The following is a 22,971-nucleotide window of genomic DNA, read 5'->3' as shown; positions in this document are numbered from 1 at the left end:
ACGGAATTTGTAAAGTGAAACACTTTGTAGTTATAGCAGAGACTGAGACACATGAGAGCAGGCTGAAAAAACGGAGGCAACGAAAGCTGCGTTCGCACGCGTCCGACTGATCCGGCCCGCATGAAGCTGCATTTTGCTCAATCCGGCCCGTGACCTAAAATGAGTTTGACACCCCTGGTCTAGACTATCTCAATGTGCTTTAATGTTTTATATTCTGTGTTTTTCATTTGTTTTCTTTTTGCTATTTGCATGATTTATAGTGTCCTGCTTACAGCTATGGTGCCACAGCACTCATCGAATCTCGTTATTTGAGGAGCCTTAGCTGCTGATCTTGCATACTCCTTCTGAGACTGGGTTTGAGGAGATCCAAGCACTAGTGCAAGGGACGACCCAGGAACAGCACAGCCGGTGAGTTGTTGGCTGTAGAGTGGGCAGCATTCTGATATGCAAGGAGGAAATTGGTGAGCTTCTGATTCAGGGTCAGTGTGGTGTGTTCTGCTGACATTGCTTCCAATGCATCCTTTGGTCTCTGGACAAAACTTTCCACCAAGCCATTTGTAGCTGGGTGGTATGGTGCAGATGTAGTATGTCTTTTTCCATTCATTTTTAGGAATGACTGAAACTGTTCTGCTGCAGACTGTGGTCCATCATCACTGACTAAGTGTTCTGGAATACGGGCCCTTGAGAAGAGGCTTCTCAACACATCTACAGTGTGTGAGGCTGTAGTGGAGGCTACTAGGAACAGCTTTGTCGCTGCATCCACTACAACCAAGACAATTGAGCCCGTGAACAGTCCGTCAAACTCCACATGAATCCGCCGCCAGGGCATTGCAGGCTATTCCTAGGGATGGAGAGGTGCTGCTCTTGGCATCACCTGGATATGTTGGCATCCCAAATAGTGCAAGGCAAACTGCTTGAAATGCTGATCTATTCCAGACCACCAGATAAAGCTTCAAGCCAAAGTTTTCACAATGTGGGATCTTTTCTGGTTTCCCTTCGGAACATCTCAGCTGTAATAGGGAGACTTTTGATTTGCATTAGGGAGAATATATCACGAGGAGTGTTCTCTTCTCTAAATTTTTTCAAGTATATCCTTTTCCAAGGGTAAACGGGACAATCTATCAGTACTTTCATGATTATTTGTCCTCTTGAATTCAATCTTGTAATTGCGTCCTCCAAGAACATCCATTCATGCTGCTGCTGTTAGTGGAACACCCTTCCATGGATTGAAAATGGACACCAGTGGTTTTTGATCAGTAATGAAGGTAAACTCTCCTAGGCAAGTTCTGGGATGTTTTATAACCCAAACCAGACTCAAAGCCTCTCTGTCAATTTGTGCTAAGGGAACTTCCATTACCCCTAATATGTGACACGACTATATGTGTATACCATAAGGAGAGGCATCACAGGCAAGCTTACGGGGCAATGTGGATTACAATGCGTGAGTGCAGTGTGTGATGTCACCATTTCCTTTGCCTTTTGGAAAGCCAACCGCACATTGCTCTGTCCATTGCCGTTTCTTCCCAATCTGTAGTGATGAGTTCAAGGGATGGAACATGGTGGCTTGGTTTGACAGGAATCTGTTACATAATTGACAAACCCTAAAAAGGGCCAAAACTTCTTCAGCAATATGGTGGTGCGTTCAGATGCAGTGACCACTTTGTCTCTGGGTGTAATAGTTCGTCCATGTCCTGTCCTGTTTTTTTCATTATCAGCAAACGCTGCTGGCTATTAAATATACTGTGCACTCCAGTCCCACCGCGCTAGTGAACTGATTGACGATGTAGAAAGAGGTGCACGAGGAAACAAAAAAGGGGAAACACACTGGAATCTGGGAACGACTTAGATCAAAGTCCTTCAGGCTGACTCTCCCCTTGTTCTTACCAACAAACGTGTGTTCACTTGAAAATAAACTGGACTCCCTGTGCCTGAGACTGAACCAGCGAGAGAGAAACATCTGCATGCTCACCCTCACGGGAATTCGGGTTCGGGGCTCCGTACTCGGTGCGGTCATCCAGCTGGAGGGTTCGGGCGCGTTTTGGGCTGATGGGAATCTGGCGACCTTAGGCAAGACCCACGATGGCGGTAACTGAGGGAGTTCGCTAAATTGTGTTGGTAGCTGTATATATCTACCCCCCCCCCCCACCCCGACCACTAATGCTGATGAGGCACTGTGTGAGCTCTATGTCGCCATTAGTGACTTTCAAACCAAACTCCCAATGGTATCTGATGCACCATCAATAACTCTCTGAGACGTGAGGCGAGATATCGGCTTTTATTGACTGGAAGAAAGAACAAGCAGCAATTTACCACCATACTACATCCTGGAGACTGAGGGCAGGGCTCAGGCCCCAATTGCCTTTATTGCCTTGGGTCTGTGGGAGGAGCCACGGTCAGTGGGAGGAGCCACAGGAGCAGTCAGCGGGTGGGGGGGGGGGGGCGTGTCCAGACAGGTATATGTAGTTCACCACAGTATCGTCATTATTGCTGGTGATTTTAACCATGCGAACCTGAAGGCAATCCTGCCTAAATTCCATCAGCATGTTGATTTTGCTGCCGGAGATAAAAAAAAACACCAGGTGCCTGTAAAGCAGTCCCTGGACCCCACATCAGATCACTTATCTGTAATGTTAATTCCAGCGCACAAACCGGTGATCAAACAGGTCAGACCAGTTCTAAAGGTGGTGAAAAACTGGCCTGAGGATGCAGTCTCTGCACTGCAGAACTGCTTTGATAATACAAACTGGAGAATGTTCAGGGAGGCTGCTACTTATGGCAACTTCATTAGCATCGAGGAATATGTGGAATCTGAGACCAGCTACATGGAGAAGTGTACTGAAGATGTTACCATCACGAAACACATCTGGATGAGGGTAAATCAGAAGCCATGGCGTACTGCAGAGGTTTACAGACTACAAAACTACTCTATGCGTCAGTGACCGTAATGCTTCACTCTCTGAGAGTCTAAGTGTCTTCTACACCCGGTTTGATGGGCAGAATGAAGTGTTGGTGAGGGGCCAGCAGAGCAGACACTCTGTCTGGCTGAAGCTGAGGTGAGGAAGACCCTGGCCAGAGTCTACCAAGGTAAAGCTGCGGAGCCCGATAATATACCAGGTTAAGTTCTAAAAGACTGCGCAGCCCAGCTGACGGAGGTGTGTCGGACATATTCCACATCACTCTGGAACAATCTATTGTCCACTCAGTTTTCAAGGCAAAAGCCATCATTCCAGTGCTAAAGAAGATGACAGTAACCTGCCTAAATGACTATCAGCTGGTGGCATTAACACTAATCATTATGAAATGCTTTGAGTGGCTGGTCATGGAGCTCATTAAAGCCTTTCTTCCAGCTACACTGGACCTTATTGCTCAAAATGATCCACAGATGATGCAATAGCCTCTCTGTCCTGACCCAACTGGAAAATGGGGTCTCATGTGCCAGACTCCTGTTTATAACTTCAGTTCAACGTTCAACACCATCATACCCCGGAAACTGGTGGGGAAGCAGTCCTCGTTGGGTCTTAACACCACCCTCTGCAACTGGATACTGGACTTCTTATCAGTAAGGCCACAGTCAGTCCGTGTGGGCATCAGTGTCTCTTGTCCCATTACGCTGAGCACTGGCCATCCCCTCCCCAAGGCTGTGTGCTCAGCCCTCTGCTCTTCACTATGCTGACGCATGACTGTGTTGCAGGATCCAGCTCAAACCATGTCATCAAGTTTGCAGATGACACAACAGTGGTTAGCCTTATCAAGAACAATGACGCGACAGAGTATTGAGGGGAAGTGGAGTGGCTGGTGGATTGGTGTGAGAAGAACAGTCTAGACATGGTGAAGACTAAGGATATCATTGTGGACATCAGGAAGCATCCCCCTCTGCGAATACATGGCTCCTCCACAGAGAGAGTTTCTGGCAGTTCACATCACGGATGACCTCACCTGGTCCCTGAATATCACCCCTCTGAACAAGAAGGCACAGCAGCACCTCCACTTCCTAAGAAGATTGAGGTAAGCAAGGCCCCCCTCCCCTCATCTTAACTGAGTTTTACAGGAGCACCACTGAGATCATCCTGATAAGTTGCATCTCCATCTGGTACGGGAGCAGTTGAGTAATGGACCAGAGGTCCCTACAAAGGGTTGTGAGAACAGCTGAGAGGATCAGGGGGGTCTCCCTACCATCCATCAGGGACATTTATTAGGTGCACTGTATATGCAGGGCCCCTAGTATTATTAAGGAACCTATCCATCCATCCAGCATCCTCTTTGACTTTCTACCAGCAGGCAGGATTCTCCGATGCATAAAGACAAGAACGGTCAGGATGAGAAACAGTTTCTACCTGCAGGCCATTTGGCTTCTGAACTCCTGGCCGCATCGTATTCGAAGTGTCACTGGTCTGTACCTTACAATATTTAATCTCAATGCACTTTTGTTTGTTATTGATGTATGATTCAACTGTAGGCTTTATCCCTGTCTTCATAATCTATCATGTGTTATATGTACTACTGTACTTTACCCCAGGTTCTATATACATCACTGGTAGCAATGTTGTTCGCAAAGTAACACTGAGTGCCTGCACTGCCTTACAACAGCTGGTCCGTAGCTTTCTGCCAAAGAGCAGGTGCAAATGCACACCCCAAAATAAGCCTATTATAGTGATAAAGCCCTTTGTGTGTTTATGGTGAGAAACACTTTAGACTCTTCTATCATCTCCAGAGGGACTTAATCCTCATGCAAGACTACTAGAAGCTTAATTTACAGTTTGAATCTGCGGTAAAGAAGGCAAATGCAATGTTGGCATGTATTTCAAGGGGAATAGAATATAAAAGAAAGGAGATAATGCTGAGCCTTTATAAAACACTAGTCAGGCTGCACTTAGAATATTGTCAACAGTTTTGGGCCCCATAACTCAGAAAGGATGTGCTGTCATGGAAGAGAGTCACTGTTACAAATGTCATTACCACAGGAGTTACCCTTTCTCCAGTGTAAGTTCTTAATTGGATATCTGCAGGCTTCACTCCAATATTTTTTAAAATATCATTCAAACTCATTTTGTGGAATGACTGAAACAGCCAAGCCAGTGTCCAATTACATTTTACTTAATTTGCCATTCACTTCTGGTGTAAGCTATATTGTGTGTCCCTTGTTAGTTTTAACATTGTAAACCTCAAGGCTACTCAGTCCTGTGTCACTGTCATCTTATCAAACTTTTCATCAATACCATGCAGATTAGTGCCCTTTTTAAAAACTGCAACTTAACATTTTATTTTTTTCTCTTCCCTGTCCATTTACTTTTGTCTGCCTGACATGGTTTTTGTATGTAGCTTAGTTTGTTACATGTTCTGCAAGTTTCACCTTTATACCTGCATTGGTCTGGTGTATGTGAGTTGCTGCCACAATGGTAACACAGTTTTTTCAGCTAGGCAGGTTTCAGTTTAAGCATTGCAATTTTGTTTAGATGTAGCTCACTTTCATTCCTGACTGCAACTCAATTGCACCTGCCCACTGTTTCCATTGATACAGCAATTTCAACAGCTTTTTAAAATGTAAGTTGTGCTTTAGGTAGGAACCTTTTTGAATGATTTCTTGTAAGATTACACAAATGAAACCACCTCTCAATGCATCATTAAGTCCATCACTGAACTGACAATTCTCAGACAATTTCTTCACTTCAGCCACATACTTTGAAATGGACTCCCCTTCCTTTTGATTCCACTTATGAAACCTAAATCAACAATGGCTTCAGTTCTAAAGGTTCCTGCATTATGTTCATGATATCAGCAAAGCTCATTTCGGCTGGTTTGGTTGGAGCAGTTACTCTTCTAAACAAACTCTGTGCTTTTCTACCTTTTGCACTCAGTAACACAGGCAGTTGCTTTCCATTGGCTATTTAATTTGCTTTAAAATGCTGCTCAATACATTATCTCCTGTGCAATTGCGCACATGCATCTTTCCGATGTAGTAAGCCTTTTCTGTTTGTTTTCAAATTTATTCTTATCATCTGGTACTCACTATTTATGAACCCATGACTGCACACTTTGCTTGTTAATTTCACACATCTTCTGCCTTTTTTAAGCTCAGTCGTCTCTCTTCTCTTCAGAAGAAACATGTGCTGCATTTCAATCTGTATGTAGTCACCTCGGGTTTGTTTCAAAACTTTCTCATCACCAGTGTAGTGTTTCATAACCCCAGAAATTAATCAAAAGAAATGCACAGGAACATGAGACAACTTGAGTACTAGTTCTTTCTTCAGTGAAAAATGCATACGTGACATGATGGCCAATGACCTATGTCATTGACGTACTTTTAACCTATAACCCATAATGAATTATGTACACAAAGAATCTTTAATCAACTATATATTCACAATATTACTTAGCACGCATTCTTGAGGTGTGCCAGTGTTCACTGTCAGTGAGGAGATGTTATTTCCAATTCTCAGAGACTGTGGTCTCCTGGTGAGGAAGTCAGGGTCCAGTTGCAGAGGGAGGTTCAGAAGCCTGGGCTTGTTGATTAGAAGTGATGGTATGATAGTGTTGAACACTGAGCTGTAATCAATAAACAGCAGCCTAATGTGAGCCAAGGCTGAATGGAGAGCTAGTGAGATTGCATCTGCTGTTGACCTATTGTGGCAATCGGCAAATTTGCAGTGGGTCCAGGTCCTTGCTTAGGGAGGAATTGGTTCTAGTCATAACCAATCTCTCAAAGTACTTCATCACAGTATATTTGAGTGCCACCGGGCGATAGCCACTGAAGCATTTCACCCTGCTCTTGGGCATTGATGCTTTTTTGAAGCAGGTAGGAACCTCTAACTGCACCAGTGAGAAATTGAAGATGTCCTTGAACACCCGCCAGTTGGTTAGCACAGGTTTTCAGAGCCCTACCAGGTACACAATCAGGACCTATTGGCTTGCGAAAGTTCACATTCTTAAAAGATATTCTGACATCAGTTCCCACCACAAAGGTCACAGGGTCACCAGATGCTGCAGGGGTCTGCACAGGTGTAGTTTTATTCTCCCTTTCAAAGCATGCATAAAAGGCGTTGAATTCATCTGAGAGTGAAGCATTGCAGCCATTCATAATATTAGGTTTCACTTGGCAGGAAGTAATGGCCTGCAAACCCTACTGGAGCTGACATGCGTTTCTAATCTCAATTGGAATTGTTTTTTTTTTGCTTTTAAAATAGCTTTCTGTAGGATGTCCCCAGGCAGACTACAAACCTCCTGGTTAATCCACGACTTTTGGTTTGGGTATATCCGGTATATTCTCAAAGGCAGACACTCATCCACACAGGTCTTGAAGTTAGTGACAACTGTGGTGTATTCATTCAGATTCGAAGCAGAATCCCTAAATATTGACCTGATCACTAACTCAATCCAGTCCTCAAAGTGCTCATCTGGCTCCATTGACCATACTTCCTTGGTCCTCACCACTGGGGCTGTGATCTTTAGTCACTGGGAATAAAAGTACAGCCAGGTGATCAAACTTTCCAAAGTGTGGGTAAGCATTCTTGGTGGTGGTATTAAGATGGACATATGTTGGCTCCTCCGGCTCCACAGGTGTTGGTGGTAGTTATTCAGAGACTTCTTCAAGCTGGCCTGGTTGAAATCTTCTGCAATGGAAAGGAAGTCATCATGGTGTGCTGTTTCATGCCTGCTGATCACAGAGCTCATTCCTCCAGTGCTTGCCTGAGGTGGAATCTATACTGCTACCAGGATGATGGCAGAAAACTCCCTCAGCAGATAAAAAGTATGAAACTTGATTGCTAGGTGTTCCAAGTCAGATGACCAGAAATAAGACAGAACCACCAATTATGTGCACCTTCATGAGTTTATCAAAAAGCATACTCTTTCTCATCTGCCTTTCAAAGACTGAGCAGTCCTGTCTTTGCAGAGATTGTTGAAGCCAGCGAGCTGCAGCAGTGTCTATGAAATGGCAGGGGGAACAGCCATATTTCTGTGAAATGGTAGCCATGTTCCATATTTTTAAAACGGCATCTGCTGAGCTCATCGTGGGAATTGCAGGTTCTACCATAGATGGACCAGGAAGAGCTTGACAGGGTTGGTAGATAGGTACCTCCAGGAGGTGGTGCACTCCTTCTGCCATTTACAGTTAAGTGTGCTCCCAATGTAGGGCCCTGAATGTTGCTTCTCGATTTTGAGTAGTGTCAGTTAGGATTTCCCTTGAGTCAAAGGGGATGTTGCATTTTTTCAAAGGGACTTTGACATGATTCTAGTATCTTTTCTGCAGTCATGGAATCATTCAGTATGGAAACAGGCCCTTCTGCCCAGTTGGTCAATGCTGACCAACATACCCATCCAAACTTGTCCCATTTGGCCCATAACCTTCTAAGCAACTGACAACTCATTCCAATACATGCCACCCTTTATGTAAAAAAAGTTACCCCTCAAATTCCTATTAAATCTTTCCCACTCACTTTAAACCCCCAACTTCAGGGAAAAGACTGAGTGCATTCACTCTTTCTATGCCCCTCATGATTTTATACACCTATAGGAAATCAATAGACATCTATAAGTCCAGCTGGTCATGTCTTGCTTTGATGGATTTCAGAGTTTCTCTTCTACGTGCGTGGAATTGGGGATGTGGTCTATCTATTGGAGCTGACTGAGCACTATAGAGCATTGATGCAGGGAACATTGGTTGGTGGTGGGAATTGACATTGGAATTCCCATGGATTTTGGATGACTTTGTGGAATGGCATTGATAGTTCCACTCCAGTGCTGTGAGTGTCCTAGAGGTTGTCCATGACTCAGACATTAACAGGAGGGTAGGTAACATTGCCACCCGGCGTAGCATGGACTTCATTCTGGATTTGAGAGCTTGATCTCAAACTCGTTTTTTTTCTTAAAGGCTGTGATGTACTGACCTAGTACATTTCATAATCTACCTTCAATATGCAGATTATGTACAGGCAGAAGGGATTAGTTTAATTGGGTATTATTAATTGAATTAGTTTGGTACAATATAGTGGGCCAAGTGGCCCGTTCCTGTGTTGAACTGTTCTGTGTTCGTTTAGGCCTGGGCCATTCTTCAATGAACAAATTGAACTTGATTTGGACTCAGCTTCTAAACAGAAACATCGGCTTGCACCGTTTGTGTACTGCTGTTCCATGGCTCAGGTTTGAGCCACCTTTGTAATGTTGATTAAGCGATTTCGGCTGCGCTCTGGAAATTATCTGCCTTCCAGGGAGAAGTGAGGTGTGGCGAGAAAGATTACGAGAAGTGCTGGGGCGATGACGGAGCCTCGATCAACAACCTATATCAAGTTTGGCTCTGTTGTAGATGCCTGAGATCATTGCATGGATGATGTGTCAGACGTTGGATGGAGCTTAATTTCTGACGACGTGTGTAATGTTTTAATGTACCGAAAGAGCCAAGGCCTTTCGTACCTAATAAATAAACTTGCATCCGAACTCTCCTCCTCCCCACTCCCATGGGGTTATCTGAGTAAACACAAATACAAACTCGCCAAAGGAAGGCAATTGGTTAACACGCCTTCCCACAATAGATGTAATCATGGGAGGACACCGTCTCTCTGCAATAGCCACTTCAAGTGTGTGTCACTCTTAAAGCGAATGACGTGCTACCCGGTTTATATTTTAGCGTCCATTTCAGAAAGTGGGTTGGATAGATTCAGATTAAAAGTTTTTGTCATTAACCCTGAACAGATAGATTATTCACCAGGACTTCTCCCGTGCATCAGTAAAATAACAGTGCATTACTGCTTTACGAGAAATGCCTCGTCCTCCCATGAGACTATTTACAAACAGCCTGAGAATAAACAATACCATCGTCGCTGCAACCCTCTCCCCTGCCCCCAAAGAATCACGTGACTTTCCCAAGTTGGATCAAAGTTTACTTTTGTTTTCCTTCTCTTTCTTTGCGGGGAGCGGCGCCTGCGCACTGCGGGCCTTCGAGCCGGGAACTGGCTTGGAGTGCAGGTCTGCGGACGTATGTGACAGTGAGAGGAGGCACCCGGCATCCGCTACATCCCTCAGCCTCAGTGCAGGTGGGTGAGCCGAGGCGGAGGAAGGCGGCCAGGTGTAGCCGGAGGCTCGTGAGTGTGCGTGTTCGCTGAAGGGAAAAATAAGCGTTGCGTCTTTTGTCTCTTCGCCTTTTGTTTTCCGTTGATGTGAACGAGCAGCTGTGGTACTGGGCTGGCTGGCTGGCTCTCGCGTTCAACACAAGTCGACCGGGTCCCTGTGTTTCCCGGGAGACTGGCTTGAGTGAGTGGAAACAGCTACGAGATGTGTGGAGCCTCAGACTCCTGTAAGTGAACAACATGTCTTGGGGGAGTTCGGATAGTGGTGGAAGAATGGAGGGTATGGTAATCTTGGTGAAGAGTCTCGTGCATATTTGAAAGAAGGTTTTGTTTTTGCAGCTTCACTGTATTACCAAGACGTTTATTGTAATCATCTATCTGTACTCTTAGACAGACCTTTCAACGCACCTGGATAGAATTTGGGGTTCAAACGCTTGTGAGGTAACGATTACGATTTTGTAAAGACGGAGCGAAAGCAGTGTGTTTTTGTTTGTACAAATGTAGTAGCCCCCTTCCCAATCCATTTTGGCCACCGTGTCCTTGTCATCGAGAAAAGGAATTGCTTTTCGTAAACCATTGCAATTGTTTGCAAAGAAGAAACCTAATTTTTTTTTACATCGTGGAAACAAGCAAAGAGATCTTAACTCTGGGAGGAAGACTAGGCACGCACACAACCTTTGATCTATTATGTAAATTCCCGGACCTAGCCGCCTTGTTCGCTCTGAAATGTGCAGTTGCGATTAAGCCAATTGAAAAACTGATTATATCTTTAATGCCGAGTAATGAGGATGGCGCTCAGAAATTAATGCAATCTAATAAATACATGATCCTCAATAGTCCAATAAAAGATGATCAGTTGGTTTTCAATCGATATACACTATTAAATAAGCCCTTATCTATCCAGTAAGTTGGGAGGAATTTTCTTCCCGTTTTGGAATGCAATGGCCCCTGGTTGGAATCTACGACATACTTTGTAATTCTCGCATGTTTATAGCAAAACTATCTCATTTAAATATCTTGCTCTATGTTCCTTGTATTGTGCAAAATGTTTTGCTTTACTATTGAAGAGTCAGGTATATACAATCTAACCTATTAACTCCAATGCTGTTTAACAGTGAAGTGCATTTCGAGTTTGAGCTTTTTAGCTCCACTAACCGTCATTTGCAGCATTTGATTTCTTTGTGGACCTGTGATGTTTGCATGATTACAGCCTATTTACCATACCTTAATGAAACCTGTATAATGGTCACTAACACAAGATATGACCAGTGGAGATTTGCTCATCATTGCCGTTTCTATTCTGCCTTTATGAATGTTGCTCCTTTTCAATGAAGAATCAGGTTTGTTCTTTGCTCTACTACTTCCTATAGATGCAGCCTGGCCTGCTGCGTTCCACCAGCATTTTGTGTGTGTTGCTTGTTCTTCGCTGTTGGCTCTGGTGTTTGTCAACACACACTGTAAAAGATTCCTTGATCACCAGAGGTCACAGAAATATTGTTTCTGTCAGGCTTGGCTGAACAGGTGCTTTGGTTATACATGCAGGAAATAGTGCTGCAGTTTTAATCGATACCCGTGGGCACAGTAGTTGGCAGTTGAATCACAACCAGAAGAAAATCTGCAGATGTTGGAAATCCATTCTTCTGCCTTCTCCCCATACCCAATAATGCCCTTATTAATCAAGAACCCATCAACCTCCACTTAAATATGCTTAATAATTTAATTCACACAGACAAATGTGAATGTTAATTCTATAAATTCAACACCCTCTGACTAAAGAAATTCCTTCTCATCTGTTCAAAATGAACACCCCTCTATTATGAGGCTGTACCTGCTGCTCATAGACTCCCTCTCTATAGGAAACATCCTCTCCACATCCACTCTTACCTATGCTTTTCGGTACTTGATAGGGTTCAGTGAGATATCCCCACATTCTTCTAAGCTCCAGCGAGTACAGGCCCAAGGCCATCATAATGTTAACCCATTCATTCTCAGAAACTTTCTCATGAACCTCCTTTGAACCCTCTCCAATGCCAGCACATCTTTCTTTTAAAAGATGAGGCCCAAAATTGCTCTTAGTACTCCAAGTGCAGTCTGACCAATGCCTTATAAAGCTTCAGCATCACATCTTTGCCTTTGTATTCTAGTCCCTTCGAAATGAATGCTAACATTGCATTTGCCTTTCTTACTGACTCAACATGGAAGTTCACCTTTTAGGGAATCCTACAACAAGGACTCCCAAATCCCTTTGCCCCTGTTAAATTTTTTCCTATTTAGAAAATAGTATACATCTTTATTCCTTCACCAAAGTGCATGACTGTACACTTCCCTGGCACTACATCTGCCCATTCTCCCAATCCAAGTCCTTCTGCAGACTCCCTGCTTCCTCAACACTACCTACCCCGTACCTGTCTTCTTATCTGCAGACTTAAACTACAAAGTCATCAATTCCATCATCCAAATCATTAACATATAACATGAAATGAAGTGGTTCCATTACCGACCCCCCCGCAGAACACCAACAGTCACCAGTAGCCAAATAGAGAATGCCCCCTTTATTCCCAGTCCCCTTCATTCTTCTAAACTTCAGCGAGTACAGGCTCAGAACCAGACACTCCATGTTAACACTTTAATTCCTGGGATCATTCTTGAAAGCCTCTTCTTAAGCTGCCATGGCACTGTGCAGTGTGTCTGTTGTAAACACGAGGAAATCTGCAGATGCTGGAAATTCAAACAACACACACAAAATGCTGGTGGAACACAGCAGGCCAGGCAGCTTCTATAAGGAGAAGCGCTGTCGACGTTTCGGGCCGAGACCCTTCATTCCACCAGTATTTTGTGTGTGATGTTGTGTTGTAGTTAGGTTGGCTGGGGCAGCATGTGCAGTTTATGTTTGAAGTAAACGGCAAAAGTAATGCATAAAATAAATATCCAGAAGCATCCAATTCTTTGTAAAGAGGCATCAACCAGCACTGGTATGGCACTTAAAAACATTGTTAGTTGTGTTTTAGAAAAGAAAGCTTGATTTTAAGGAATGGTCCTAGAGTTTTAAAGGCATATAGGGGAGAGATTTACTTAAACGTAGAAACATAGAAAACCTATAGCACAATTAGGCCCTTCGGCCCACAAAGTTGCGCCAAACATGTTCCTACCTTAGAAATTACTAGCCCTCTATTTTTCTAAGCTCCACGTATCTATCTAAAAGTCTCTTAAAAGACCCTGTCGTACCGCCTCCACCACCGTTGCCGGCAGCCCATTCCACGCCCTCACCACTCTCTGCATAAAAAAAACTTACCCCTGACATCTCCTCTGTACCTACTCCCAAGCACCTTAAACCTGTGCCCTCTTGTGACGGCCGTTTCAGCCCTGGGAAAAAGCCTCTGACTATCCATGCAATCAGTGCCTCTCAAGTCAAGTCACTTTTATTGTCATTTCGACCATAACTGCTGGCACAGTATATAGTAAAAATGAGACAACGTTTTTCAGGACCATGGTGTTACATGACACAGTACAAAAAATAGACTGAACTATGTTTAAAAAAAAACATGGAGAAAGCTACACTAGACTACAGACCTACCCAGGACTGTGTAAAGTGCACAAAAACAGTGCAGGAATTACAATAAATAATAAACAGGACAGTAGGGCAAGGTGTCAGTCCAGGCTCTGGGTATTGAGGAGTCTGATAGCTTGGGGGAAGAAACTGTTACATAGTCTGGTCATGAGAGCCCGAATGCTTTGGAGCCTTTTCCCAGACGGCAGGAGGGAGAAGAGATTGTATGAGGGGTGCATGGGGTCCTTCATAATGCTGTTTCCTTTGCGAATGAGGCGTGTAGTGTAAATGTCCATGATGGCGGGAAGAGAGACCCTGATAAGCTTCTCAGCTGACCTCACTATCCACTGCAGAGTCTTGCGATCCGAGATGGTGCAATTTCCGAACCAGACAGTGATGCAGCTGCTCAGGATGCTCTCAATACAAACCCTGTAGAACAGGGGTGTCAAACTCATTTTAGGTCACGGGCCGGATTGAGCAAAATGCAGCTTCATGCGGGCCGGATCAGTCGGACGCGTGCGAACGCAGCTTTCGTTGCCTCCGTTTTTTCAGCCTGCTCTCATGTGTCTCAGTCTCTGCTATAACTACAAAGTGTTTCACTTTACAAATTCCGTTTCTTATGAAGAAGACTGCCGAATAAACACTAAAAACCCTGAAAACCTGGTACCTGAATAAACTCAGCATTAGCCATATCATACGCCATAGGCGCTTTGATTACTGGGGCCAGCTTTAATAGTAATTAGATATTATCTCGTGGGCCAAAGATAATTCCACCGCGGGCCGGAATTGGCCCACGGGCCTTGAGTTTGACATATATGCTGTAGAATGTGATGAGGATGGGGGCTGGAAGATGGACTTGCCTCAGCCTTTGCAGAAAGTGGAGACACTGCTGGGCTTTCTTTGCTGTGGAGCTGGTGTTGAGGGACCAAGTGAGATTCTCCGCCAGGTGAACACCAAGAAATTTGGTACTCTTAATGATCTCTACCGAGGAGCTGTCGATGTTCAGCAGGGAGTGGTCGCTCTGTGCCCTCCTGAAGTCAACAACCATCTCTTTTGTTTTGTTCACATTAAGAGACAGGTTGTTGGCTCTGCACCAGTCCGTTAGCCGCTGCACCTCCTCTCTGTAAGCTGACTCGTCGTTCTTGCTGATGATACCCACCACGGTCGTGTCATTGGCAAACTTGATGATGTGGTTCGAGCTGTGTGTTGCAGCACAGTCATGGGTCAGCAGAGTGAAGAGCAGTGGACTGAGCACGCAACCCTGGGGAGCCCCCGTGCTCAGTGTGATGGTGTTGGAGATGCTGCTCCCAATCTGGACTGACTGAGGTCTCATTGTCATTATACTTTATTGTCACCAAACAATTGATACTAGAGCGTACAATCATCACAGCGATATTTGTTTTTGTGCTTTGCGCTCCCAGTCAGGAAGTCTAGGGTCCAGTTGCAGAGGGAGGTGTTCAGGCCCAGTAGGCTCAATCAGTTTCTGAGGGATGATTGTGTTGAATGCTGAACTGAAGTCTATGAATAGCATCCGAACGTATGTGTCTTTTTTGTCCAGGTGGGTTAGGGCCAGGTGGAGAGTGGTGGCAATGGCGTCATCTGTTGAGCGGTTGGGATGGTAAGCAAACTGCAAGTGGTCCAGTGAGGGGGGCAGCAGGGTCTTGATGTGCCTCATGACGAGCCTCATGAAACACTTCATGATGATGGATGTAAGTGCAACAGGACGGCAGTCATTTAATCTCATCATTTTGTGCACCTCTATCAGGACACCTCTCATCCTCCATCGCTCTGAGGAGAAAAGGCTGAGTCCACTCAACCTGTTTTCATAAGGCATGCTCCCCAATCCAGGCAACATCCTTGTAAATCTCCTCTGCACCCTTTCTATGGTTTCCACATCCTTCCTGTAGTGAGGCGACCAGAACTGAGCACAGTACTCCATGTTGGGTCTGACCAAGGTCGTACCTATATAGCTGCAACATTACCTCTTGGCTCCTAAATTCAATTCCACGATTGATGAAGGCCAATACACCGTATGCCTTCTTAACCACAGAGTCAACCTGGGCAGCTGCTTTGAGCGTCCTGTGGACTCGGACCCCAACATTCCTTTGATCCTCCACACTGCCAAGAGTCTTACCATTAATGCTATATTTTGCCATCATATTTGACCTACCAAAATGAACCACCACTTTTATCTGGGTTGAACTCCACCTGCCACTTCTCAGCACAGTTTTGCATCCTATCAGTGTCCCACTGCAACCGCTGACAGCCCTCTACACTATCCACAACACCTCCAACTTTTGTATCATCAACACACTTTACGAACCCATCCCTCCACTTCCTCATCCAGGTCATTTATGAAAGTCACAAAGAGAAGGGGTCCCAGAACAGATCCCTGAGGCACACCACTGATCACCGACCTCCATGCAGTATATGACCCATCTATAACCACTTAACATAGAACATAGAACAGAGAATAGTACAGCACAGAAACACGCCATTTGGCTCACAATGTTGAGCCAAACCAGCTAAAAAGCAAATCATTAATATAACACAAGGAAACTGTTTGGCTGGTCAGGTCCCAGCAGATCAATTGCATCACCTTTTTATTCCCCTGCACCCTGGAAACTTTTACTTTCTCATACATTCAAATTTCCTTTGGTTGTTTCGGCTGTTAACTTACAGTAAGGAGGTAACTAGGAGCAGCAGCCTATTGAGAGGCAGTAGAAAACGAGTGCTCAAGTACTCACTGGGAGACTGTGGACACAATGTTGACGTCATGATTGAACATGGATCCCTAGAGTTGTAAGACAACTGTTTCTACCCCCTTCCTACTACCTGGCAAATTCCAAAGTATTGTTACTTGGTGGTAGATTGATTAAATATGGTGATGAAATAAGCAAGTGGACAAAAAGAATAATCTCAGAATTAGAGAGTCTCAGGAGATGACCTGAGATAATTACGCTCGCAGAACCTCCATTTTGTCTGTTTTCTGAGATGCTGATATATTGCACTGTTGGTGAGGGTTGGAGATTGAGTGGGGGAATACCCTTTCTGGAATGGGTACCAAGTCCATTCTTAGTGCTGATAAATGGGCACCTAATAACCTAATTTATCTGGGCGTCAACAGTGTTTCACTGCCCTTACGAGTCTCGCACCAAAGTCAGCAGGAAATTTATCTGGATTAAGGTATTTGGCCTGTATCACAGGAAATTTTATTTACCTATTTGTAAACAAATTATTCAATGGTCTTTGGGAAAGGAAATTGGCACATTACTTCAATGAAGTGTATCTGTTCAACAATCTGTCGGATTATTGATATTGGGAATTTGAGAACTGAGTGAAATTTATGATGTGGTACAATTCTAAAGCAAATGTCATGTGAGATTTAGTTATCCTAGCAATTGATGCTTTCTGGTTCAAGGCCAGAAAAGGGTTGGATGTAATAGATAAGACTAGAAGAACATGGAAAAAATGACAAATTTGTGTCAGAAATCTGCATGAAGAAGTTGATGAAATTGGCTGGGCAAAACTCTGGCAGAACTGAAGGCAATATTAAAATCTTAGTAAGAATTTTAGGACAAGAGCAGTTAGACAAGTGATGGAAGTGTCAATCTGTAATGAGGAAGACAACATCTACTGTACTAGCCTGGACCTTGTGAGATGTTTTGTCTTTTATGGTAATGAGCTTAACAGGAAATAATGAGAAAGACGAAAAGAGTTGGGAGGAAGATTTTCCAATGCTAATGTATGGTCTGGTAATAAATGCTCATTTTAACAACATCACCCATGTCTTGTAAATGAATTTAAACTAAGCATATTTCATTAGGTTACAAGTTTAGTGGCTCCAGTTGAAAGAATGGCTGCAAAGTAGATCTTGAGATTTTCCTGACCAATGAATCACAAATAAATAAATTGTTTCAAAATAGCATAATTCTCAACAAACTGTGGCAGGAATCCACAGAATATTTTTGTGCTTATCCCTTGTGTGTAGTAACATTATAAGCACTGTAGAACCATGTTATTTTCAGAACGCAAAAGCATGTTTGCCTAGTCAGTCACAAAATGTCCTTTAATAGAATTCAAGGGTACTCAAGGACTGAATACTTTTTACTTGAGATTCACCATGAGATTCACCATGCTCTGAAAGTTACATGGCTGATGCAAAGTGACACAGGACTTGTGCAGGAGTCTAGACTCCAGTGTAAATTGGTGCTCTCTGGACTTCACTAAGGACGGGCAGAGTGTTGTGTTGCTGCTTTATCTGTTAAATTGATGTTCTGTTGCTGTAAGTGAAACATTATGTCTGCTCTTGAAGAGTTTTAAGCACTTGCTTAATTATACAGTGCTTCAAGCACCATGGTGGCCTAGTTCTGATTAATCTGGCAGTGAATGTGCCCTGGCTCCACTCACATTTTGTTAACCTGATCCTACTCTGACACTGAAAATGTTCTGCTGGCCATAATTTTCAATTGAACTTTGTTATTTGTTATCCAAAAGCAATATAGGAGCAGAATCTGTTCCACCATTCCATCATGGCTGAATTATTATCCCTCTCAACCCCATTCCCCTGCCTTCTCCCCATATGCTTTGACACCCTGATTAACCAAGAACCTATTAAACTCCGCTTTAAATATCCTCAATAACTTGGCCTCCACAGCTGGCCGTAGCAATGAATTCCACACATTCATCACCCATTTGGCCAAGGAAATTCTTTCTTATCACTGTTCTAAGTGGATGTCCCTCTATTCTGAGGGTGTGCCAACTTGTGTTAAACTGACCCGCTATAGGAAATATACTCTGCAATCTATGTTATCCTGAAGTTCAGAGACAACCTCAATTAATGGTAAGGCTCCATGACACAAAAAAGCTGGGAACCCCTGAACTAGGCCTTTCAATATTATATAGGTTTCAGTGAGATCCTCTCCCTTCATAACTCTAAACTCCAGCCCAAAGCCAAACACTCATTAACCCTTGCATTTCTGGAATAATTCTCATGGACTTTTTCCAGATATTCTCCAAAGCCTGAACATCTTTTCAGAGATAAGGGCCTCAAAACTGATCACAGCACTCCCAAGTGCAGTTTGACCAATGCTTTATAAAGCCTTGGAATCACAGCCCTGCTCTTATATTCTAGTCCTTTCGAAATGAATGCTAACATTCCTTTTGCTTTCCTTACCACCGACACAACCTGCAAACTAACCTTTAGGGAATCCTACAACAAGGACTCAAGTCTCTTTGCACCTCTGATGCTTGAACCTTTTTTCCTGTTTAGAAAATAGTCTATGCATTTGTTCCTTTTACCAAAGTACATGACCATACACCTTGCTACACTATATTTCATATGCCACTTGTTTTGCCAGTTCGCTGGTTCCTCATCACTACCTGCCCCTCCACTTTACGTAGTTTGCACAAACATGGCCACAAAGCTATTACTCCATTATCCCAATTGTTGACATACAATGTGAAAAGAAGCAATCTGCCTTGTGTGCAGGCACCTTCTCAAAGGCATTCTGAAAATTCATGTATACAACACTTACTGACTCTCCTTTTCCTATCCTCCATGTTATTGCTCAAGGAATTCCAAAAGATTTGTCAGACAAAATTTTCACCTAAGGAAACCTTTAATAGAAAGAGTGCAGAGGAGATTTTGCAAGAATGCTGCCTGGATTGGGGAGCATGCCTCATGAGAATAGGTTGAGTGAATTTGGCCTTTTCTCCTTGGAGAAGAGGATGATGAGAGGTGACCTGATAGAGGTGTACAAGATGATGAGAGGCATTGATCATGTGGATAGTCAGAGGCTTTTTCCCAGGGCTGAAATGGCTAACACGAGAGGGCACAGCTTTAAAGTGCTTAGAAGTAGGTAGAGAGGAGATGTCAGGGGTAAGTTTTTTTTATGCAGAGAGTGCTGAGTGTGTGGAATGGGCTGCTGGCGATGGTGGTGGAGGCAGATACGATAGGGTCTTTTAAGAGACTCCTGGATAGGTACATGGAGCTTAGAAAAATAAAGGGCTATGGGTAACTGAGGCAATTTCTAAAGTATGTACCTGTTTGGTATAGTATTTTGGGCTGAAGGGCCTGTATTGTGCTGTAGGTTTTCTGGGTTTTTTTCCCTATGAAACCATGCTGATTTTGACCCACTTCATGTGGCCACCAAGTACCCCAGAACCACATCCTCAACAATTATCTTCCCAACCTCTGAAGTTAGGCTAACTGCACTGTAATTTCCTTTCTTCTGCCTCCCTCCCTTCTTAAGAGTGGAGTGAGATTTGCGATATTCCAGTCCTCCAGAAACATTCCAGAATCCAGTGATTCTTGAAGAATCATTACTCCACAATCTCTTCAGCTACATTGAAACATACAGTGAATGAATCTTCTGTATCAAATCAGAGGGTTGTGCTGGACTACCTGCAAGTGTCACCATGATTCCACTGCCAACATAACATGCCCACAACACTAAGCCTAACCTTGTGTCTTTAGAATGAGAGAGGAAACCAGAACATCTGGAAGAAACCCACGTGGTTTCAGGAAGAGCACACAAACCCTACAGATAGTGGTGGGAAATCGATGCCCAATCTCGCTGCTGGCGTTAGCCTCTGTAGTATTGTGCTGTGTTGCACACCCAAGGATAACTTGATGGTTAATTAACCAACCAAAACTTTTGGGAGAAAACTGGGAAACCTACGCCTTTACAGTGAGAAGGTGTGAAGTTCACACAGAGCACCTGAGGTCATGGTTGAACCCAGGTCACTGGGGCATTGAGACAGAAACTCTACCAGCCGTGTTGCTGTGCTGCTCCTCAACGCAGTAATCAATGGGCAATATGTTAGCTGTGTTCATCATGTGCTGTTACAGTGGAACTATTCTGAACACATTCCAGAAGTTGTTGACTCACTGAATTTTTGCCGTATTTGTATTGGTTCCAATGCTTTAGGCACCCTGGATATTTTTTGTAAATTTTGTTTTAGATGTTTATCTTCTGCATTAGTACATCAGTAGAAAAGAGCAAATTTTAGATTTCCAATCAAAAAAATTACGGAGAAATTTTTGTACATTCAAAAAAGTAATATTAAGTAATAGACCACTTTAAGAACCTTGTTTTACCTTGTAGGTATATAGCCCAGTGCAGGATTAAACAAAGGAAACAAAAAGGATGTTGATGATCAATGATATAATGAATTGAATGGACTAAACTGATTCACTGAAACGGAAATGGGTGTAGAAGGAAACAAACTGGGTGAAGACAGTCAGACTAAAAAGGTGGGGGTGTAGTAGATCTGACAGTTTAACCTTCAAATCAACAGTTATTCATAGAAAAGTACAGCACAGTCCCAGGATCTTCACCCATCTAATCCATGCCAAACCATTTATACTGCCTACTCCCGTCGACCTGCACCCAGACCATAGTCTTCCATACCCCTACCACCCATGTGCCTATTCAGACTTATCTTAAACACTGAAATCGAGTTCACATGCACCACTTGTGCTGGCAGCTCGTTCCACACTCTCACGACCCTCTGAGTGAAGTAATTTCCCCCTCAACCTTTTCAGCTTTCACCCTTAAGCCATGCCCTCTAATTGTATTCTCACCCAACCTCAGTGGAAAAAAACTTGCTTGCATTTAATCCATCGAGACCATGGAAAGAGTGAGCATAGCAACAAGACAAGGTCTTGATGTCATTTCCATCAGCAAGGTCTCGCGCAAGCAGAAATTTCATGACAAACAGGTGTTTCAAGGTGCGTTGTCCAAGCTCTTTTGATGAAGCACAAAGAAACAGGTGAGCTTGAGGACCAGAAACAGCGGTCAGCCATGGAAACAGAGTGCAGATGAGAGATGCACCAAACTGACTTCCCTTCCAAATAAGAAGTCCAGCACCTATCTGTGAACTCACAGGAATGACTAGAACCCAAGTACACTCCTCCACAGTCAGAAGTCTTGTCAAAAGTTGTCTTCATAGAAGGGTTAATGCCAAAAAAACTATTCCTCCGAAGTGGAAACAAAGCCAGAAGACTCACCTACGCACAAGAACACAAGGATTGGGGTGCTGAACAAAGGCAGCAAGTGCTCTGGACTGAAGAGTCAAAATCTGAAATTTTTGGCTCAAATGTGAGGCAGTTTCTCTGTAGAAGAGCTTGAGAGTGCTACGTGGATGAGCGTCTGCAGCCAACAGTGAAGCACGGTAGAGGTTCCCTGTAGGTCTGGGGCTGCATTTCTGGAATTGGATGTTGGTGATCTGCTCAGAGTTAATGGAATCCTCAATTCTGAGTAGCACAAGCAGGTTCTCGTGCATCTTGTGATACCTTCAAGGTGATGTCTGATCGGTCCCAACTTCATTCTGCAGCAGGACGATAACCCCATACTCACAGCCAGGGTCTTAAAGAATTATCTTCAGTGAAAAGAACAAAGTTCTGCAACAGATGTTATGCCCTCCACAAAGCCCTGATCTCAGTATAGAGATTGGCTGGGAATTACCTGGGAAGAGATAGAACAAAGGGAGACAGCTGAAGTCTGTAGAACTGTGGCAACTTCTGCAAGGATGTTCTTATAGAACTGCACGGCAGTGACCATAAGAAAATTGGTGCAGTTTTAAAAGCAAAGGGTGGTCACACCAAATATCGATTTGATTTAGTATTTTACTGTTTACTGCTCTTTAGAGTAATTTTTAATAACTTCATTATTTTTGAAAACATCTAGTTTTACAGATTTTTTTACATGTTCCTAAGACCCTTGCACGGCACTGTATACACCTTTTTACATCCTTGAATTGGCTTTCATCTAGTCTGAAATTGCAGTCAAAATATTTTGATACCATCTAGTACTTGCACCAGTATACCATTAGCTTTGCAATCATGGGTATCTTGTTTCCATACCACACCAAGGCTATTTACATATAAAAGTACTCAAGACTTGTGAAGCAGAATTGCATCAATCACAATTGCCCCAATAGGAATCCACTGTTACAAAGTATTGTTCAATCAGTTATTGAATCAGTTTTGAACATACTCCTCAATCCCAGCATCTTGCACTTTATTACGAGCTTTAGTGAGCCAGATCATCTCAGGTGCTTTATGGAAATTTGAATGCTTATTAAAAACATAATTGCTATAGAAGTTATTAATCTGCATCTTAAATTATTAATTGGCTGACATATTCCAGTTTTAGAGTCCCAGCTATTTCATTTTAGATACTGATCATTAGATTTTCCCAGAGTGTGTCTGCAGCTTTATATATGTAGTAATTATTTCAGTTCATCCAGTTGAAGCATCAAGTTAATTAGAGCTGAATGGTGCTGCAGCAGTATTGCTGTTCCTTTCGAGTCCACATCACCCGAGTCCAATTCTGACCTTTAGCAAAGTTTGCATGGTGG

The 22,971-nt window shown here is 43.5% G+C and overlaps 1 protein-coding gene across 7 annotated transcripts in view; it reads left to right on the top strand.

Moving 5' to 3' along the window:
* The first annotated feature begins 9,930 nt into the window (after positions 1-9,930).
* Positions 9,931-22,971, top strand: part of LOC140730654 (ras and Rab interactor 2-like) — a 175,909-nt gene continuing 162,868 nt past the window's right edge. For 3 of the 7 annotated variants that reach the window (XM_073051402.1, XM_073051400.1, XM_073051391.1), the window contains exon 1: positions 9,931-10,025. The gene's annotated coding sequence lies outside the window, so the exon portion shown is untranslated. Of the gene's footprint in view, positions 10,026-10,061; positions 10,080-10,148; positions 10,286-22,971 lie in introns of those variants that run through there. The other 4 variants (XM_073051403.1, XM_073051392.1, XM_073051398.1 and 1 more) reach the window with 3 other exon arrangements.

Source organism: Hemitrygon akajei, chromosome 7 (assembly GCF_048418815.1).
Source record: "Hemitrygon akajei chromosome 7, sHemAka1.3, whole genome shotgun sequence".
NCBI lineage: Eukaryota > Metazoa > Chordata > Chondrichthyes > Myliobatiformes > Dasyatidae > Hemitrygon > Hemitrygon akajei.
The sequence above is the reverse complement of the archived record's forward strand: the minus strand, read 5'-3'. Positions and strand labels throughout refer to the sequence as shown.